Genomic DNA, 21,407 nt, shown 5'->3' on the forward strand with positions numbered 1-21,407 from the left:
GGAAGGAGACAAATTGATCACGTCAACCGCTGTCTTCAATGCCTCACCCCAAAAGGATCTTGGCAATTTAGCTTGTGAAAGCAAACACCTTGTTCTTTCCACAATGGTGCGGTTCATCCTCTCGGCAACTCCATTTTGTTGAGGAGTCTTCTTAACTGTCTTTTGGTGCCGAATACCTTGGCTGCGACAATACTCATCAAATGGCCCAATGTATTCACCACCATTGTCTGATCGGATGCACTTCAATTTCTGCCCTGTTTCTCTTTCAACCATGGCCTGAAAATGCTTAAATACTTCTAGAACTTGATCTTTAGCTTTTAGTAGAAAAGCCCAAACTTTCCTTGAATAATCATCAATGAAAGTAACAAAATAAAGTGCACTACTATGTGTTCTAACTTTTAAAGGACCACAAACATCAGAATGAATCAACTCCAAAACATTTTCTTTTCTAGAAACAACATTTTTATGAAAAGAAACTCTATGTTGTTTACCTGCCAAACAATGAACACAAGTTTTAAGATGTGTACCTTTCAAACCGGGTAGAAGCTCTTTCTTGAACAAAACTTGCAGCCCCTTTTCACTCATGTGGCCAAGCCGCTTGTGCCACAATTCGGTAGAAGTATCATCTTGAAGTGCATTGACAACACCTTTACAAATTTTTCCTTGCATCGAATAAAGTGTATGAGTCTTCTTGCACTTAGCCACCACCAAAGAACCCTTCGTGAGCTTCCATATTCCATCACCAAATTTGTTGTTGAAGCCTTCATCATCTAGCTTCCCAGTAGAGATCAAATTGAGACGAATGTCGGAAACAGGCCTCACATCTTTAAGCAACAACTTGCAACCCAAATTTGTTTCCAAGCAAACATTACCCATGCCAATAATCTTGGACAAACCTTCATTACCCATTCGAACAAAACCATAATCTCCTTCGGTGTAGGTAGTGAAGAAATCAACTCGAGAAGTCACATGAAAAGAAGCACCGGAATCAATCACCCAATTGCTCTCTTGGCCCACAAAAATTGATACAATCATTTTCACAAACGACCATGAGATCACCATTGGTAGTAACTGCTATTGTGTCTTCTTGCTTCTTATCCACACTTTTATCACGCCTTTTCTCCTTATTCTTGAGCTTTCGGCATTCTCGCTTCATGTGCCCTTTCTCATGGCAATAATAGCACTCAATATCTTTCTTTGAAAAAGAACCATCTTTTGACTTGTCACGGCTTTAATCACGACCATGAGGAGTCTTACTTCTCCCCCTTGTTTTGCTTCGGCCTCTCACAACGAATGCTTCCGAATGAGAGGAACCCGCTGATTTTCTTCTAGTTTCTTCATTCAACAGGCTACTAGTGACTTGGCCCATTGTGACAACTCCATCGGGCGCTGAATTACTGACGGTCACAACCAAAGTCTCCCAACTTTCGGGCAAAGAACTAAGTACCATCAAAGCCTGCAACTCATCATCAAAAACAATTTTCATAGAAGCAAGTTGGTTAACAATACTCTTTATTTCATTCAGATGTTCCGGAATAGGGCTGCCCTCTTTATATTTTAAATTAACCAACTTACGAAACAGAAAAGCTTTATTTGTGGCTGATTTCCTATCATAAAGGCCCTCTAATTTTTTCCATAAATCATGTGCTGAAGTTTCAGTAGCAACATGATGAAACACACTGTCATCAATCCATTGACGGATAACACCAACGGCTTTTCGATTAAGCCTATTCCATTCATCATCTTTCATACCCTCGGGTTTGCCAGAATCACCCTCAATGGGTCCATATAAATCTTTACAAAATAATAGGTCCTCCATTTTAGTTTTCCAAGTTACCCAATTGCTTCCATTGAAGCTAGACATACGACCCACATTCCCCTCCATTGATTTACACAAATAAATAGACCCAAATAAACCGTAAGCTCTGATACCAGTTGTTAGGGTAAATCCGATGTGATTCCCCACAAGTAAATCAATCAATGGGAATAAAAACTAATGCGGAAAAATTAAATCAAAGGCAACACAAGAATTTTTACGTGGTTCCCTCAATGTGAGGTACGTCCACGGGATCGAAATCCGATTCCACTATCAACCAAATAAGTTTCAAACGATTACAAACGAGACACTAATGGTCTCACAAAACACCCTTAGGTGAATTCCAAATAATCACAAATAAACAAGAGGAAAGACCTCACCAAATAGAAGAATCAAAATCTTCAGAACCAAAGTTGAAGAAGACCCAAAATAATAGACCGAAATCAAATCTATCAAACCAGCCGAATTCGAACCAATCACGAACAGAGTATTTTTTCGAAGCTTGAACACAAATGCCACCAAATTGATTGATTAGCCCAAAGCATTGACCAACGGTCAACAATGGAACAATGGAATTTACCCAGCAAAGTCACCAAAAAACAAATCAATATAGATAGCACTCCTCTGTCTCTTATGCAGAACAAAACTAATATCAATATATATATATATATATTATGAATCTAGGGTTTTGTAATCAAACCCTAATTGTTACCAAATTAGATTGGGTCTCCTTAAATATAATATATAAAAATATATTATACTAAACCAAGTCAAATTAAACCTCTTTTAATAAATCAACTGGGTCCCACACTCCAATAAGGAGGTATATCCCAACAATAAGTAAGCACGAGAACAATAATCTTGCATAAGCAAGCATTTTGATGCAAGTACCACTAAACCCAAATCCTTCCCAAATCAGCCACCAACCAACCCACTGATATACCAAAATTTTCTTTAACACAATACACTACAACATATAAGAGTTTCAGAAATCAAATATTTTGGTCTCTAAAAGTGAAAATTTTGTTGCAAAAAGCATTTAGGGATTAATTTCTATCGTTATGAGAATAGTCGCTAAAAAATCGTCCTGAAAAGTCAAAAATGAGGCTTTTACCGACAAAATTTTGAAAATGTCACTAATAAATAGACTTTTAGGGATAAAATAATTTGGTCACAAAATAGTTTATTTTTTTAGACAAAAAATTTGGTCCCAAAAAGAAAATAATTTATCACTAACGTCTAATTTTTGTTACTAAAAGTATAATGACGACACTTTTCGCAACAAAATTTTTTGGTCTCAAAACAAATTTTTGTCTCTAAATATTGGTCTTTAAAACCTTAATTTTTTGTAGTGATAACTAATTTATCTCTTTATGTATAAATAAACACATAGATGCATATGTTATAAACACACCCAAACGTATATAAGCACATACAAACACCTTTACCAAAAAATAAAAAAAACAAAACGCATACTAACGCAATTCTACCAACTAGGGGTGAGCATGGTCCGGATTGGACCGGATTGGGATAAAACCAGGACCAATCCGTTTTCTACGGTTCCTAAAATATTGGAACCAATCCAATCCGTTTAAATCATGGAACCAATCCGAACCAATCCATTTAAATACGGATTGGATCGGTTTAGGACCACGGATTCACATAATTAAATAACCAAAATATATTTATAACACTTTAATTTTATAAAAATATAAACAGCGCTATATTAGTTCCACAATAGCAACATATTTTTCTATAATAGCGACATACTGTTCTAAAATTTAAACAACCATAAGAAAATTGGTTTCACTATAAGTATTTAAACCATTACAAATTAAAACTAAAAACCAACAAACAAGAGTAATAAAAGAAGATATTATATGGTTTTAGGTTTGAGTTTAGATTTTATATAGAATTAAGAGAAGATACTATGGGGGAGGATGTATAATAAAAATATAGACTATTTGTATACGGTTCGGATCGGTTCCAATCCGGAACCGTGGGGTTCAATCCGGAACCAATCCGTAGACTACGGATTTTTAATTTTTCAATCCGGAACCGAACCGCGGATTCAAAAAACCAATCCAAACCTATCGGATTGGACTGGACTGGATCGGATTACGGATTTTACGGATCACTTGCTCAGCCCTACTACCAACCAATTGAAATACAAAATTGAAACTAAACAACTCAGAGCAATTGTAAAACCTACCAATGCATTGTAGAAACTTGAGGTAGATGGTGTTGCAATGGCCGTGGATGAGATGTTATGGGTTGGAATGACTATATATCTCTTGTGAGATTGGAAGAAGATAGTGGTTTATGTTGGAAATACTTATAAAATTCTGGGTAAAATCAGAATTTTTTCTTAAGTTTGGTCTATTTTTTAGGTGGGTCCCGTGCATCGATTTACGCGGGTCAAAGTGGTAACGTATTTTATGCCGCGTTGTGATTCACATGGTATATTTGGTTGCTTAAAACCATTACCGAGTGAATGGGAAATTGAAGCCAAAGTGTGCTCCATGAAAATAGAGTTTTTATGAAAATTCCTTAAGGTTGTAAAATGGCTTATCCCACATTGATTTGGTGGGAAGTTTTGAATGGGTTTATAAGGCTTGGGTTTGGTATTTGGAGTGTGCCTCAAGGGGTACCCAAGTGTTTTAAAGAGAGAGGTTATGGGCTAGACCCATTGGATCCAAAAATCACCACACACGCGCACCGCCGCCGTCCGTCCGGTCGGGTGGCCTGGGTGTGGGTGCGTGGCGGTCGGGTGGCCTGGGTGTGGGTGCGTGGTGTGAGGTTGGGCTTGTTCGGCCCAATACTAATCTTTTTAGGCCAAAAATATTTGAATATAATTTTATTTTGTATATCCAGAATTCAAATTAAATTGAAATAAACTGATTTGGTTTTACTGTACATCCAAACAAGGCCTTTCCTGAAATAAACTAGTTTGGTTTTTAACATACATCCAAACAGGGCCCTTCCCGTTGACACCTTTACATCTATAAATAGACTAGCCTCCCATTTAGATTTTACTCCAATTTTCGTACTCCATCCTCTGCTATAAATCTCTGCATTTTGTTGCATTTAATTTCTAAAAGAAAGAGTGTAAACACTTAGTGTGTTCGTAAGGCAAACAATTTGTAGTGCTGTTATTGTTTATCGTAGATCATTTCATCATGGGAGATGGACGTCTAAATTCTGAAAGCACCGTGGAGAGGACGAATCTGCCTTAAGGATACAGTGTCAAACACTGGACTTGATCAGATTATAATTCGAACAAATTAAATCAAATAAGTTATTTAATCTATTTTCGGTGTTTTATTATTTATTTAAATCAGATTTTAATTTTGTTTTTGTAACAAAATAAAATCTATTTTTATTTATTTATTTTTATTTCAAGTTTGATTTTTGTAATCAAACAAATTCTCTCATTTCCTTTATTTCTTTTATATTCTGTTTGTTGTTAAGTACACAAACTGAATTTGAATTAATTAATTACAGTGAAGATTGGCAAACAGTTTAATAATGGTTCTAGTGGCAGCCAGAGAAAGAAAAAGCGATTACGGTTGTGGTTGTAGGGGTGGGTGTTTGCTTTAATGATGGTGGTAGTGGGTAGTGGTTTGAGGGGGTCGGGGTAAGCAGAGCCTTTGGTGGTGGTAGTGGTGCAACAGCGACACTGATGGGTAATTTTTTGGGCTAGTACGTAGAGATATGTGTGTGTGTGTGTGTGTGAGAGAGAGAGAGAGAGAGAGAGAGAAAAGGGGCTAGGTTTGAAGATGAGAGGATATTATTGTGTGTAGTTATATATAGATCGGTTCAATACACTTGAGGACATTATGGATATTTTAGTATTTATCTTTGATGATGTCACAACTTATGTTAGTTGTGTGAATGACAGTCAAAAAATGAGAGAATCTTGATATTGTCAGTTAAAGTAGATAAAGTTTCTATAATTATTGAAACCATAAAGAAGATTCTTGTATTTGTCACAAACCTCAGGGGAGGCAAGTGTAATTTACCCATCAAAATAATTGTAACTTTATCAAGGTACAAATGAGTTTGTGCCAGATATAAGTGAAAATTGTGATATGAATGCCACAATTCTCACTTGCATGTACTTGCACTTTCATAAAAGTATATTTTTTTAAAATTTATTTTCATTAAAATCATAATTTCTCAAAAGTTTTTTCTCCAATGAAGTAAATATCTATGTAATTGAGTCCAAGAAATATGTTTAAAAAACAAATAAACAAACAAAGTCTTTGTTTTGATTCCTCAACTTCTTAATTTTATGTTTATTCTACAAAATAATGATATTAATAAAATTATATATTTAAAAAATTTATCTAGAAAAGTATATCTATAAATCATAATCATTTTAAATGTATCTCACATCCTATCAATTTTAAATCTATATTATATACCTCACTTTTTGGAGTAATTTTTGAGATGTATATACCTTGAGAAGCCTAATGACAAGGGTGTATTTGTTTGGCCCCGTTTTAATTAATTTATTTATTTATTTCCCCTTTTTTCTTTATCTTTTATGCTTTTTTCTTTAGCAGTTGTATTTAGGAAATCATTAGAAAAACATTAAGCTTATTGTGAAAATCAGTGTGAGTTGAGAATTGTGGGTCAAAAAAGTTGGATTGTTATGAGGATAAAAACTAAAAAACATTAGCCAATTAATTTAGAATCGGATTTGTTAGATAGATATTAAGTCCAGTTCATAGGACTTGTCAGTAAGTCACCCCTACTAAAATGGCCCCAATGGGTCGATATATTAATCTTGTGTGCTAGTTGGTCCGATTCATGTGTCTAACAAAATGTTTTTCAAAAAAGAGCACAGGGCCTGGTAAATGTTAATTTGATTCAAAATCTCCAACGGCCCAAGTTATTACTGGTGCGGAATTGATAAAAATCTCTTATGGCCCAAGTTTTACTTGGTTTAGGATTTTTTATTTGTTTATTATTCAGGTATCTTAAAACGCAATTTAGAAAAATAAAATAAAAATATAGGGATATTGAGAATAAATTATAACTCTAAATAATTTAATATAATGTATTGACATATTAAATGTATTTAATGATTTTTTAAATGCAAATAGAATCCCACAAACCAATCCATCTGATAGCCCAGACCAAATAAAAATGGCCTATCCTTCGGTTGCTCTAATTTATTTATTTATTTATTTATTTTTTAAGAATAAAATACACTCACTTTCCTTGAGGTTTGAAAAATATACAATTAGTCCCATACTTTTGATATAATTACATTGACATCCCTTATATTGTAAATTTACTCAACTAAATAAGTCAACCACAATCAACAGTGACAATTTTTTTGGGTCAAAAACCCTAATTGACATTGCTAATTAGACCAACTTGATACAAAATTCAAAATTAAGGATTAAATCGAGTCAATTAAAAGTGTGAGAATTAAAATGATACAAGAGATAAAATATAATGATTACCACACTACTAGAAAAATGACTTTTTGCGTCACTTCTTTTGCGACGGTCAAACAAGCGGTCACAAAAAAAGAAAAAAAAGAAAAAGAAAATATCAGCAATAGCCATAACTTATAAGGGATGCAAATAACACGGCTTTCTTTAATTAATTTTCCCCAATTTCAATTTCATAACTTTCTCTCTCTCTATGATGGAAGCTCTCAATGTGCCTTAGCTCTCTCTCGCACTCACCCATGGTCGTCACAGGTATGGCTCCCTCTCTCTCTCTCTCTCTCCCCTTCAATTTCTCAATCTCTCTTCTCTCTTCTCTCTCTCTCTCTCTCTCTCTCTCTCTTAAATTGTTTCTGAATTCAGAAACTTGTAATGTACCTGTCAATTTGTTGAATTTTCAGGTGATTTCATTGCAAATTAGGTGATTTCATCGGTGTCTTGTGAGAATACAAGTAATTTTTCAATCCTCAACCTCCTCTATCACCTCTGCTTCTCTCTCTATCTGACTTAGGAAATCTAGGTTTTCAATTATATGCAATTCTTTCTTTTCTCATCTGAAATGTTTCTATCTATTTTCAATTCTTCTCACATATACATGCATATTTATATACACACATCTGAATTCGATTATTTTTTGTTCTGCGATTCATAGCCAATTTCGCAAATTTCATAGAATTTAGGAGAGATATTGTGAGAGAGCAAAAGTTAGGGTTTGATTCATTTACTTTTTATTCTCCTCTCTCTCTCTCTCTCTATGGCTTTGTTACTCACAATTACATAGAGTTTTCAAAAAGAATTTATGACGCTATTCAAACAAAAAATTTCTATAGCCTAAATTTTGTATAGACTTGTTTTATTTTAATATTTTGTCTGATGAAGGTGCATTGGAATTTTAATTGAATTTTTTTGTAGTATAGCTAGTGTTTTGTTTATTTATTTGAATTTTTTACAGCTTAAAAAAATTAGTTTCATATTAAAGTTAACATGTGAAGCACAATAATAATTTTCCCCACATTTACATTCTGAAAATTCACATAATAGCAGTAAGAATGATAGCATCTAGCTATTTCGATTTGTATTTTCAGTTTAAATGTATTTTGTAGCTCCGTAAACCCTGGTGTTTAAGCCCTTTTTTGGTAATTGTTCGACTTAGCCCCTGTTGTTTTTGGTAATTGTTCGACTTTGTTCCTATCTATTAGTTCATTTGTCTTCATGTTGAATCAAAATTACCGCTTCTCTAAACCTGATTTGCTGGGTATATTATTTTTAATAAAAAGTGATACTGTCATAAAACTAATCGAGTAACCTATCACAGTATAAATTACACACGTATTTGTACATGTAATTAGATTTTTTATCAAGCATTTGAATAAAATTTGTTTACAAATGGTTATGTGATTATGTCAAGAACCAAGGGCTTGATCAAATAAATTGAGCAACATATTCTTTTGTTGATGATAATCCTCTCAAATTCTATATTAGGCGTATCAATGGCATCACTGACGGAACTTTCTTTCCACTGGACTGGTTTCATTAGTGCGATGATTTCAAATATTGCATTCACTTACAAGAGTATCTATTCAAAGAAGCAATGGTAATGTCTTTCACATGTAATTATTCTTAGTATTCTAAATTGTGGTTTTAATTTTATGGAATGGAAGAGTGTGGAAGAACACAATTAAGGTCCCCTGCTTGACCTTTAATAATGCTTGATTATCTCTTATGTTGCTTTTGACTTTTCTAAATGCAAGAAGTAATGGTGTTGAACACTTGACACGCGTAAGACTTAAAAGAGTACAGGATTTGTGTCCAATGTGCCTAGTTGGACATGCACCCAGTATCTCTTGCTTAGTCTATTAGGTAAGTTTTATAACACTAAACTTTACTGACTAATATCTTTTTATATTGTGAGTGACAATGTTAATATCAATTTGGTATAAATATAAAATTGTGGAAAGGTTCTTTCTTTGAATAATGGTTAATAAGATTGTGACAGGATACTTCTCTTACTCTTCCCTAAACCAAAGCATACATGATTAGTCAAAACTGTAAGCTTATATAGACTAACAACACTAACTAATATAAGCATGGATCAAGTTCATAATCCTATGTTGAACAAACTTTTAACTTCAAGAAGTGCTTGTGGTAACTTATTTTCAAATCTCTAATTTAGCATCTCAGGCCATGTCAGGTTCTATAACAAACCTAATATTCAGTCATAATCCTATGTTCTCTATATACAGTGTGCCTGCAAGTTTGTGTGTGTAGGCTAGACCTTAGTACACGGAGATAAAATAAAGGACAATTAAATTAAAGGTTGAAACTGACATTAATATTGCTGCTCCATGGTTGGTGTAACCAAATTGCTTTTATAGTTTCCGTGGTTGCATACCTTGCTCTTAGTTTATCATTCTCTTCTGAATTCTCATAGTAGGACTTTTGCATATGATCTAGTGATAGTTCTTGCAACACCTTTGTTTTACAGCATAGTTGTGAAGATTTTGCTCTTCCATTCTTCATATATTTTCTTGGTCCTCACAATCTTAATCATTCTAGTCAGCCAAACAGTATCATCATTATTTGCCCTCTCAACCTTACTCATTGGCTTTGAGCTGTGGGCCTTTCTTCTTGGAATGTTATATGACACGTTTTCAATCATAGCTATGCTTCTTGAATTTCTGACATGATTATTGCTTGCCAAACTGACATAAACACCTCTCATCTCCTTTCAACACCTGTCAATCACGTTCTAGCAAACATTTCACAGTTGCATGTATGTTATCAAATATTTCTGCTGAAGTTTCTAAATAAATGCTTATGCTTTCTCTCATTGAAGTACTACTGAAACCCCTTGTTATTTGTGAGTTTACATCTGATTTAAAATGCACTTATCATCAAATGTTGCTTGTTTTCCCCAGGGGTCATCAATTGGACTAGTTAAGTGAATGCAGCCGGCTATCAACAATCCGGCATCTGCTGATTCCGTGATAAGCTCTAAAACTGATCCAAATCTTTGCTTTGCAATGCATGCCCATTCCAGCATCTCATTTTCTGGTCTTAGCGTGGAGAGTAGTGTTGCAGATCATCAAGACTGGTGCTTCTCCAATGGTTCTCACGGGAGAGCCGCCTCCATTGTGTCCTGAAAGTTCATTCCCTTCAACTAGTAGGAGCAGCGTTGTTATGCGTTACATGGAAAAGAAGACACGCAAGTAAGAGTAGAGCGGTTTTTTTTTTTTTTTACACCATTTAGGTTAAAAAAAGAAAAGAATATTGTGTGGACCTAGGAAGCATGCATGTGTATTTAATTCACTTTCAATTCTTTTTGATTGTTTAGTTCTTTAGTTTAGTGGAAATTATATTTTGAGGTTTGTGATAGTTTCGAGGAAAGTGTAGAAGAAGGGTTAATGCATGAATGTTGAGATTTTATTAAAGGAAGAAATGAAAAATAATGCATGAATATTGAGATTTTTGCAAATATGTCTTTACATTTATTGTATATAATATTTGAATATATATATATATATCTCTATATATATACCATTGTAGGTTTTTTTTTTTTTTTTTTTTTTTTTTTTTTTTTTGCGACGGTAAGAAGATGGTCACTAATACATTGTAGGCATTTTTTAAACTCTTTTGCGACGGCAAAATATTAGTCGCTATAAGTAGGTTAGGTGATCACAAATAGTTTGCGACTGTTGTTTTGCGGTCGCAAAAAGTATTTGTCACCCCCACATTCGCGACTCTCATTTGCCGTCGCATAGACCGTCGCAAAAAGTCTTTTGCGACTGTTTTTTTATTATTTGCGACGACTTGTAGCGGTCGCAAAAAGTACTTTTTTTAGTAGTGCCAGTATAATTTACCTATATAACTATTTAAACAAAATAAAGTATTACATATCATAAAAGATTGTGCTAACCACAACTCACACGGCATCGTTTAAGTACTAAATAATGCTTAAAAAAATTAAATTCTAATACATATTTTATATATTTTCATACACATTTAATATATTTGAATATAATATTTATTCTTATGGCTTTTTTTTTCGTTTTTTTTAGGCTATCCCCAACTATCAGATTCAAATCAATCCGACACGGTTGCACATTGTGGTAAGTTTTTCTCCAATATTTAAATTAAATTTAAAATTCATAAGTAAGCTATTAAATCTAAATTTAAATTATTCACTTTGAATAATTACTTTTATATAATCTTTTTAATTTTTTGTATACCGTGTCTCCTTGTCGAAGATCAATGTCCACTAATTCAACCGTTAGAAATGCTCAATTGTTATAATGTTTTGGAACTTTCAAACCCTCCATTTTTTTAATGTAAGTTGAAATTATTTAAACTAAAACAATGAGGCACGAGGATGACTTATTTAAATAATTAAACTTCTTATAAGAGTATTGAAAAGTAGTGCTTATTGAGAGTAGTGCTTTGACTGTTTTCTTTTTTCCCCTTGTCACCAAAAATAAATAAAATATTAAAATAAATCAAAGTAAAAATAAAATAAAAAATCACATGAATGTTGAACAAATACCAATAACCATTTATATTGTTATCTTATTATTAACTCAAAAACATTAAATTTTTAAAAATGGTCAATTCCCAGATTGAAAGTGCATTTTATTTCCTTCTCAAAAAGAAATGAAACAAGACATTGTTAAGAACTCAAATTTGCAGAGAACAAAAATTTTAAAAGTTCTGGACATATTTCTTTCTCGAAAAGAAATGAAACAAGACATTATTGAGAACTCAAATTTGCAGAGAACAACAATCTAAGAAGTTCTAGACAAGGAACAAGTGGAATTGTAGAGGAGGAGGGAAGAGCTAAAGCTAGTTTGGATGAAGTTAGGTCAAACTCAAGAAAATGATCCTCCATCTGGTACCCGCCTAACACGACTGAGGTTATTGGATGTGGCCCTCCATCCACAAATCCCAGGCAAGAAACATCTTTGTTAACTCTCACCATTGAGTTGGCACCATAAATCCTCCAATAAACGCCCTTTCGCACAACAAGATCAATACTTGCCACAGCTGGTCTGGTTATGGTGCTAGCCATAGTCTTTGAGCTAAAGCATGCTCGAAATGGTGCCACGGATGCAACCATTTTGATCTTTCTAGATAAGGCCTTTTTCACAAACTCACTAACAAGACATTTGTAGATACAAGTTTGCAAGATGGTACATGGGGTTATGGTGCTTAATTTGGTTCCACCAACTCCGTTTCTATCGATGGATAGCAAGGAAGTGTTGAAAGAAATGAGTTTAGTACCGTTGACTCTGATGGATTTCACGTTAATGAAATATTCATCCGGTTGAGCGGCATTAACGATGAGTGGAGTGGTGGTAAGCGACTTAGTGAAGTTTAGGGTAGAAGGATTCAAGTAGTATATACAACCCAGTTGAAGATGGAAGACAAAAGGCAAACTTGTTAGGTAACTTGAAGGCCGAGGCAATCTGAATGGGCAAAACAGTTTGTGTCCTACCCAAGCCTACCATACCCTTAGGTCTCGTTTGGCAAGAGGCTATTTTAGCCAATTAGCCAAAAAGTTACTAAATTAGCCAAAAAGCCAACAACCCATACCAAAAAGTCAAAGATTCTCCTTTCTCTCTCCTTTTTGCACATCTTTTCGTAATTAGCCAAAAAGTCATCCCAAACATACAAGTTTTTTTTACCTACCTTTTTAGCCAAATAGCCAAAAAGTTACTAAATTAGCCTGTTCCCAAACGAGGCCTTAGTAGCTCTCGCTAGTCCTTTCAAGAGAAATGAGCTATTAGCACATGAGAAAGCAACATGAGACACATTATAAATGTTAGAATTAATGTATAGGGAAAGAGAGAGAGAATCAATTATGTATGTATTGATGTATTGAATGGTGTTAGGTTAGCTCCTTTATATAGAGGAGTTACAAGCTTACAAGCCAAAAGAGAAAACAGAATTATTAAAGCATACTAATTGTTATACTAACCTAATTATTAAAGCAGCACTTTACATATTATATTCTAACAGCCCCCCTCAAACTCAAGGAGGATAGGAACCAACCAATCAACTTGAGTTTGGAGAGAATAACAAAACAGAAAAATAAAATAAAATAAAATAGGATAGGAGACACTGTATGGTCGTGTCAGACCGGTGTGGAAGATATTGTAGGGTTGTAACAGACCGGTGTAGAAGACACTGTATGGCTCGTGCCGGACTGGTATAGAAGACATTATATGGTCGTGTCGAACCGTTGTAGCAACTAACCGAAATCAATGTCGGGACAGTTTACAAGGTCATGCCGGACCGATGTAGAAACTAACCGGAATCAATGTCGGGACAGTTTACGGGGTCATGCCGGACCGTTGTAGAAGCTAACCGGAATCATTGTCGGGACAATTTACGGGGTCATGCCGGACCGATGTAGAATACACTGTATGATTGTGTATATAGGTTGCTCAAATATATATATATATATATCGAGCCCTCAAAAGGCGCGCCCAATTCATCAAAAGTCGTGCCTGACAGAAATCGTCGAGCGGCGAGCCATTAAAAGTCGCGCCAGACACGCGGCGATGCACGTGATCGACAGAGCGTCATGTCGTCCTCTTCGTCATTGTCTATATAAACCGATGCGGAGGCTGTGCAAACCAAACTAGTCTGAAACCTCTGAACATTTTCATTCTGAAACACTTTGCAACCAACCCTTTCTGACATTACTAGTCGGGAATCGCTGTTTCTCTGAAACACTCAGCAACCCAAAACATGGCCTCTTCTTCCCGTTTAGCAACCCAGCACATGGCCTCTTCTTCCCGTGGTCTGCTCACTCTCTTTCCAGACCTCAACGAGTCCACAAGAGAGATAACTGGTGCGGTTGCCCTTGAACCTCAACCACGCGTCCCTAGTTTTGCTCCGTTGAACTTTCCTATGCGGTATGTGGAGCAAATAATGGCAGCGCAATCGGATATTGAGGCCAATCAGTATATATTGAAGTCATGTGTAGAGACCATGACTGCGGTCACAAACTTGTCGCATTGGCTTCAGAGTAGAACAAATGAGGTGCAGCAGTTAAACGCCCAACTGGCTCTGCTCCAGCGCATGTATAAGGATGCGCGAGCAGAGATATGTGTGCTAAAGGCAGAAAACAAGGAGCTGAAGCGGAAGGCCACCATAATGTTCCAATTCGGAGGTCCGCCATATGCTACGGCGGAGGAGCAGGGGGGAGTGAATGTGCTCGGTGGATTAGGAAGTACTGAGACCGGGCTGTCACAAGACACCCAAGATAAAAGTAAGAAGAAGAGAACAGCGGAAGAGGCGAAAAAGTAAGGCCGGTTTTTGTGGTGGTTGTGGGTTGTGGTTAGAGATTGTTTTGGTTTGTTATTTATTTATTTATTTATTTATTTATTTTTATGTGTGTGTGTGTGATGTATTGGTAATGCTCTGGTATTGCAATGGAAATGTAGGACTTGAATTTGGTGATTTGTGAATAATAGTCTATGATGGTATGCTGGCACATTGAGTATTGGATACTGTTGTGCTTGTGATAAAAGAAAATAAAATAGGATAAAATACAAGAGGAAGAAACAGTGGGTATGGTGGTTTGGGGGAGAGACACACGCTGGACACACACACATAATACACAGGACACAAGAAAGATAAGATAAAATAAAGAAAGGTATTCTATTTTGTGGTGAGGGAGTCGATGAGTGAGGTGCAAAAGGTGAAGGAGAAATGTTGGGTTGAAAATGTTTTGGGTCAAAAGTGGTGGTGAAAGGCACAGGAAAATTGATTAAAAATAAATAAAAAATAAATAAAGAAGTGGGGATGGGTTCAAAAGTGGACACTGTCAGTGGGAAACATGAGTGTATTGATTATTTGATATAATAATAATAATAATAATAATAATAATAATAATAATAATAATAATAATAAAAATAAAAAGTTAGACCACTTGGAGAGAATGAGTGGAGTGTGGTAAGGGTTTCATGACCACCGTGCACTCCATCACAGATATAGGAAAAGGAAAATGATAAAAGAAAGAAAGAAAAAATAATGTGTCAAAGTGAGCGGAGACAGATTGGGTGGTATTGGCAGGAAAGGGTATTGATCCTCTGTTGTGGGCAATTCAACTCTCTTCGAAATTGAACTATGCAGGAGTCTCTCTCCCCTTTCCTGAACTCATACAAATTATTGCAAATGGTGTGTTTGTAACCAGGGATGGTTTTACAAATGATCTCCAACATTTAAAACAGCTTGGTCGTTCCAGTCGGAGAGAGCACCGTTGAGATCGGACAGACCAAGTTTGACTCGCAGAGCCGTCGGCATGATGGCCAGAGCCGACAAGAAGGCGGCGAAGGCCGAAAGAATGTCTGAAAGCTGTCATCACAGACGTGGCAGTTTCCCAGTCGTTGGATGTGGTAGAGATAATGTTCCATTTGGTCAGAGATTGTGGCGGAGCAGACCATAGTGGCACCGATTGTGGCCGTTGTTAGGAGGTGCAACTGAGCTGTCCATACTCACCGGTGGCGGAAGCGACCGCGAAGGACTGAAACTAGAGGACTTACTAGCTTTTAACCTAGCTCTGATATCATGTTAGAATTAATGTATAAGGAAAGAGAGAGAGAATTAATTATGTATGTATTAATGTATTGAATGGTGTTGGGTTAGCTCCTTTATATAGAGAAGTTACAAGCTTACAAGCCAAAAGAGAAAACAGAATTATTAAAGCATACTAATTATTATACTAACCTAATTATTAAAGCAGCACTTTACATATTATATTCTAACAATAAACATACAAATGACTCGATTTGTCTACGAAACCTACAATTGAGACATCCTCGAGAAGCACCTCGGCTGCAACCAAGTTCTTGACCGAGTTACGAGCCAAGACACCACACATTTTTTTTTGGGTGGTGGTGGCGGTGCATTGAGAGCCTTTGGCGGCTTTGCATTTTGCATAGCCGCAACGAATGAGGCGATATGATGTGGAGTCGAAGTCATGATAGTTAAACCAGAGTAATTTGCCTCCGAGATCGATGACTACCTATCGATAATAAGAAGAAACATTGGAACCCAGTTGAATATCGGTATAGTACTGGAGAGTTTGAACATCCTTAATGACGGTATAGACTAGGTTAGTTGGGTTAGGATCTCCTTGTTTGGAATGTGAAAGAAAAAAGAAGAGAACAAGGGAGGAGAAGAAGAGATATAGGGAAGAAGCCATTGAAGACAAGTTTTGAGTTTACGAGAGAGTAGAGTAGTAGTAAGAGGTACTGCTTGCTAACTCTTAATATATATACTACTACACTAGGTTGGTTGATAAGCACAAGTGGAATTACCATTGATATAACTATAAAAATTCTAAATGCAAATCACACAACCATATAATACAACCTTTTTATATTAGACCCCTCACGACACCTCGAATTTGTCGCACACGCACATCAATAATACCACGTGCATAAAAAAATTAAAAAGACATGTACCTTTGAAAATGTCATCAGGTTGATCTATTGCTTTCTATATATTTGTGAAAACGTGGTTGGGTTGGATCCTAATCACCTTGTCCCCCCCACCACAAATAATACTTATTACTTTGAACACTACTCTACCTCTGTGTTCAAAGTATCGAAATGCACTAGTAATCTTAACTCCTGATAAAATTTTCACCCAAATTACTCAATGTTATATATGCCCCATTTATAATTTCAACTCCTAATATAGAGTTTGGGCAAGCACAATATATCACAAACCAACCAACGCAGGACACCGATATATGTATATAAAAATTCAATATTGGAAGAAGTTATCCGCTTGGATATTTTGATTCAACCTTAACCAACATTTTCCTCTTTTAATTCTTTTTCAAGCTCATATAACTAGGAATGGCAACGGGGCGGGGCGGGACCTGGGATCACCCTCCCCGTCCCCGATCCCCGATGGTGAAAATTACCATGTCCCCGGCCCCGATCCCCGACGGCGGACCTATCATCGTCCCCGCCCCCGTCCCCTAACGGGGATCGGTTTTCCCCGACCCCAGAAATTCCCCGGGCCAAAAAAAAAATGGAAAAAAAGAAAAGAAAAACAGAACAGCAGCAACAATGAATATGTGTTAGATCTGAGATGAACAACAATAATAATCTAGCAATGATCCTCTGTTTCTTCTTCGTCAACAATAACAACCACATCAACAATCAATAACAACAATGAGATGATATACATACCTATATATATACAAGTTAATCTATATTTATATATATTGAAAAATCAATGAGATGATACATATTACATATATATATATATATATATAAATGAAATTGAAGATCTGAAACGCAGAGGTGGTCATGGATTGAAGACCAGAGGGTTGAAAAAAAGATCTGCAAAAAAAAATTAAAATAAAATAAAAAAATACTTCATCAAAGGAGAGTAGGTGACCAAAATACATTCTGCATATATATACATATCATACACACAGCAGCAACCAAACAATCTCTCTCTCTCTCTCTCTCTCTCTCTCTCGATCTCCAAACCCTAACTCAGTCGATGCTCCTCCGACACTCTCCTTCGTCGCTGCTCCTCTGTTGCTCTCCGCTGCTTCGCTGTCCTCCGTCGCATGATCCAGATCCATAGCTCATTGAACAAAGCTCAGATCTCAGTTTAGATCATTGCAGATCTTAAGTCGGCGATGATGATCGTTGCAGATCGACGGTGATGGGAGGAAGAAGAGGACAGCGGCGGAGGGAAGGAGTCGGCGGTGATGAGAGGAGAAAGAAGACAGCGGAGGGAGGGAGGGAGGGAGGGAGTCGGCGGTGGTAGGAGGGTTTCAGAGAGAGAGAGAGAGACCGTGAGAGAGAAGATTGAGAGGCATGTGTGTGTGTGTGAGAGTGTAAGAGGTTTGGTTTATATATATATAGAGGGTAAAATGGTAATTTTATTTCGGGGATAAACCGGGGCTGGGACGGGGCCGGGCCGGGTACGGGGCTTGGACACTTATCCCCATCCCCGGCCCGAAATTGATCGGGGATTGATTTTTCAATACCATTCCCGTCCCGTTGGGGGTATTTTTGGGGGAAAAACCGCACAAATCGGGGTCGGAGAGTCGGGTCCCCGTTGGTCCGGGTTTAAATTGTCATCCCTACATATAACTTGACAATCAACAATTAAAAAAAAATTAAAAATCTTATTAGGGAGTGTTTTGGGAGAACTTTTTTTGGTTTTTTTTTTTTAATTTTCAAAAAGCCGTAGGTTTTTAAATTCAGCTCGATAAAACGAATCGAAAAATTATAATTTTTAAAAAAAAATTCAAAAATAAGTCAAAATAAGCAATATTTTTTTTGCTTATTTCCGTCTTTAGTAGTTTCTTTTTTGATTTTTTTTTAAAAAATATATACTTTTTAGATTCGTCTCGACTAGAAGGACCAAAAAAATAACAACTTATGACGTAATTTTAAAAAAGAGGATCATTTTTTGATAAATCTTGTTTGTAACTGTTTGATTTCATCTAACTCATATTCTTTTTGAGAATTCCATTAAGTCCGGTTTAATGTAATACGACCAAATCATCCTTTTTAATTTTTTGCACATGTTTCTATTTTGAAATTAATATATAACAATAATCTCTCATTTTATAGAGAGAATATCTCTCTCATTCTAAAAAGAAAATATTTCCCTTATTTCATGGAGAAAATGTTTCTCTTATTCTAAGGAGAAAATCTCTCCCGCATTTCATGAAGAAAATCTCAAATTATGAATTTTGAACATTTTTATAATTTGAAAATTCTAAAAATAACAAAAAATCTAAATAAAAATCAAAATACAATGTGAATGTTCACAGTAAACAACAAAAATACAACTAACTTTAAAAAAAACAAAACACATACTAAAGTACAATATGAGTGTTTACAATAAACAACAAACATACCACTAACCTTCGAAAAAATCAAATTCATAACAAAATACAATGTGAATGTTCACAATTTATAATTAACATACAACTAGTCTTAAAAAAATAACTCATATCAATGTAAACAATTACACTGCAACGTGAAAACATAAAATAAAATTGAAAAAAGCAAAAATCAATTATTTCAATTATTCAATAGTAACAAAAATGATTGTTGAACTAACAAGCATAGTAACAAAAACAACAAACACACAACTAACTTTCGAAAAAATAAAATTTATACCAAAATACAATATGAATGTTCACAATTTATAATTAATAAATTCATACCAATGTGAACATTTACACTACAATGTGAAAACATAAAATAAAATTAAAAAAAGTGAAAATCGACTATTTTGATTAGTCAATGGTAACAAAAATAATTGTTCAACCAACAAACATAGTACAAAACAAAAAAAACAAAATATAGCTAACTTTTGAAAAAAACTCATATCAAAACACAATGTGAATGTTCACAATTTACAATTAACATACAACTAACCTTAGAAAAACTAAATTCATATCAATGCGAACATTCACACTGCAACATGAAACAAAATTTAAAGAAAAAAAATGACTATTCAATTGTTTAATGGTAACAAAAAATGATTGTTTAAACAATAAGTATATTAACAAATAACCAATGATATGTGAATATTCACATCTTACAAAATATATAATTATGTCCATATTTACATTCCAACACTTATTTCTCAGACTCTTAAATAATGTGAAATATGAACATTCACATTGATTGACAAAAAAATAGAAACAATGACAGCAATAAAATTAGAAATCCAAATAAAAACTCAATCACTCTAAAAACAAAAAAATATCAACCACTTCCTCATCTTCATCATCATCATCTTTATCATTATCACTATCATTAATAATCTATGCAATTTTATCATTCCACCAATCCAATTCAAACCAAACTCATCTTTGAAGAATATGTTTGTGGAAAAATGAACTAGACATAAATATAATTTTGACTTACAATAATGGAGAAACATAGGGTTTTGAACACAGAATAACAATAGACAAACACAGAACTTTGAACACAAAATGACAATGGAGGAACACAGTTTCACCTTAACAATGTAGGAACATAATATTATTTTCACCACCATGTGTAAATTAGAATTTTCAAGCCCTACTAAATAGAGAGTTTCAAACCCTAACACAATAAAATAATACCATAAATGTGAATGAAACTGATCAAAAAGAAAAACGTAAATAATGGTAACTACCAAAATAAAAGTAGTAATAAAAAAGAAATGTATATATCTTTTTTTTATGTAATAAATATCAACAATAAATATAAGGATATAATAGTCCAATAAACAATATAAATCAAGAAAAAAGACTTCCTAGAATAAAAGTATAAATATATAGGACTAATTTGATTATAATTTTTGAATTTATTGGATTAGAACACCTTCAAATAGAATTTATCAGTAAAAAAAACTCTAAAAACAAAATTAGTAAAAACAAAAAAAAAAAAAAAACCGGAAAAAGAGGTTGCATCAACCGGTGAATGATTTTAGCATCAAGGTTGGAAGCAATATTTTAAAAAAACCCAACTCGGAAAAGAAATTAGGTAGACGAATTACTAATTTAACTGTTGAATTGAATCGGAATCGAACTATGACGTCATAAATATATTAAATTTATATTTTATTTATATTGAATTTATATTTAAATAAAAATAAAAGTAATAAAATTATAAATTAAAAAATTAAAAAATATTAAATTATCTTAAATATTTCTCCTAATATAATATATTTTAAAATATTATTAATTTTAATTTTGGAAGAGGAAACCAAATATTCAATATTCTCTCTGTATAATTTTAATTCAAATAATTTGATTGAAAGAAGAACAAAAATATTTGAAGGGATATCAAAATTTCAAGTCTCTCTCCATTAAATTTGATTGTATCCCACATGAATTTCATGAAATTTTTTGAAAGTTTTTTTTTATTTTTTATTAATAGATAGAGACTTTCACAACAATTTTGAACTCTCAATGAGATTTCTCACAAGAAGAGACTCTTGAAATAAATTTTCTAATCAAAATTTTCATATATATATATATAAAATAAGAAAGAAAGAATTTAAAAAAAAAAAAAAAAAAGGATATCTGGTCCATAAATAGGCATTTAAATACTTGTCTATGAGGACAAACATAGGTAAAA

At 34.4% G+C, this 21,407-nt stretch overlaps 1 long non-coding RNA gene across 1 annotated transcript; it reads left to right on the forward strand.

Annotated features, from left to right (window-relative positions):
* The first annotated feature begins 7,401 nt into the window (after window positions 1-7,401).
* Window positions 7,402-8,875, forward strand: LOC145791053 (uncharacterized). Its single transcript, XR_014330705.1, has 3 exons — window positions 7,402-7,536; window positions 7,683-7,733; window positions 8,764-8,875. It is a non-coding gene; the product is annotated as an uncharacterized LOC145791053 (long non-coding RNA).
* The last annotated feature ends 12,532 nt before the right edge of the window (window positions 8,876-21,407 follow it).

Source organism: Camellia sinensis, chromosome 5, assembly GCF_055761805.1.
Source record: "Camellia sinensis isolate YWXY chromosome 5, ASM5576180v1, whole genome shotgun sequence".
NCBI classification, from domain to species: domain Eukaryota; kingdom Viridiplantae; phylum Streptophyta; class Magnoliopsida; order Ericales; family Theaceae; genus Camellia; species Camellia sinensis.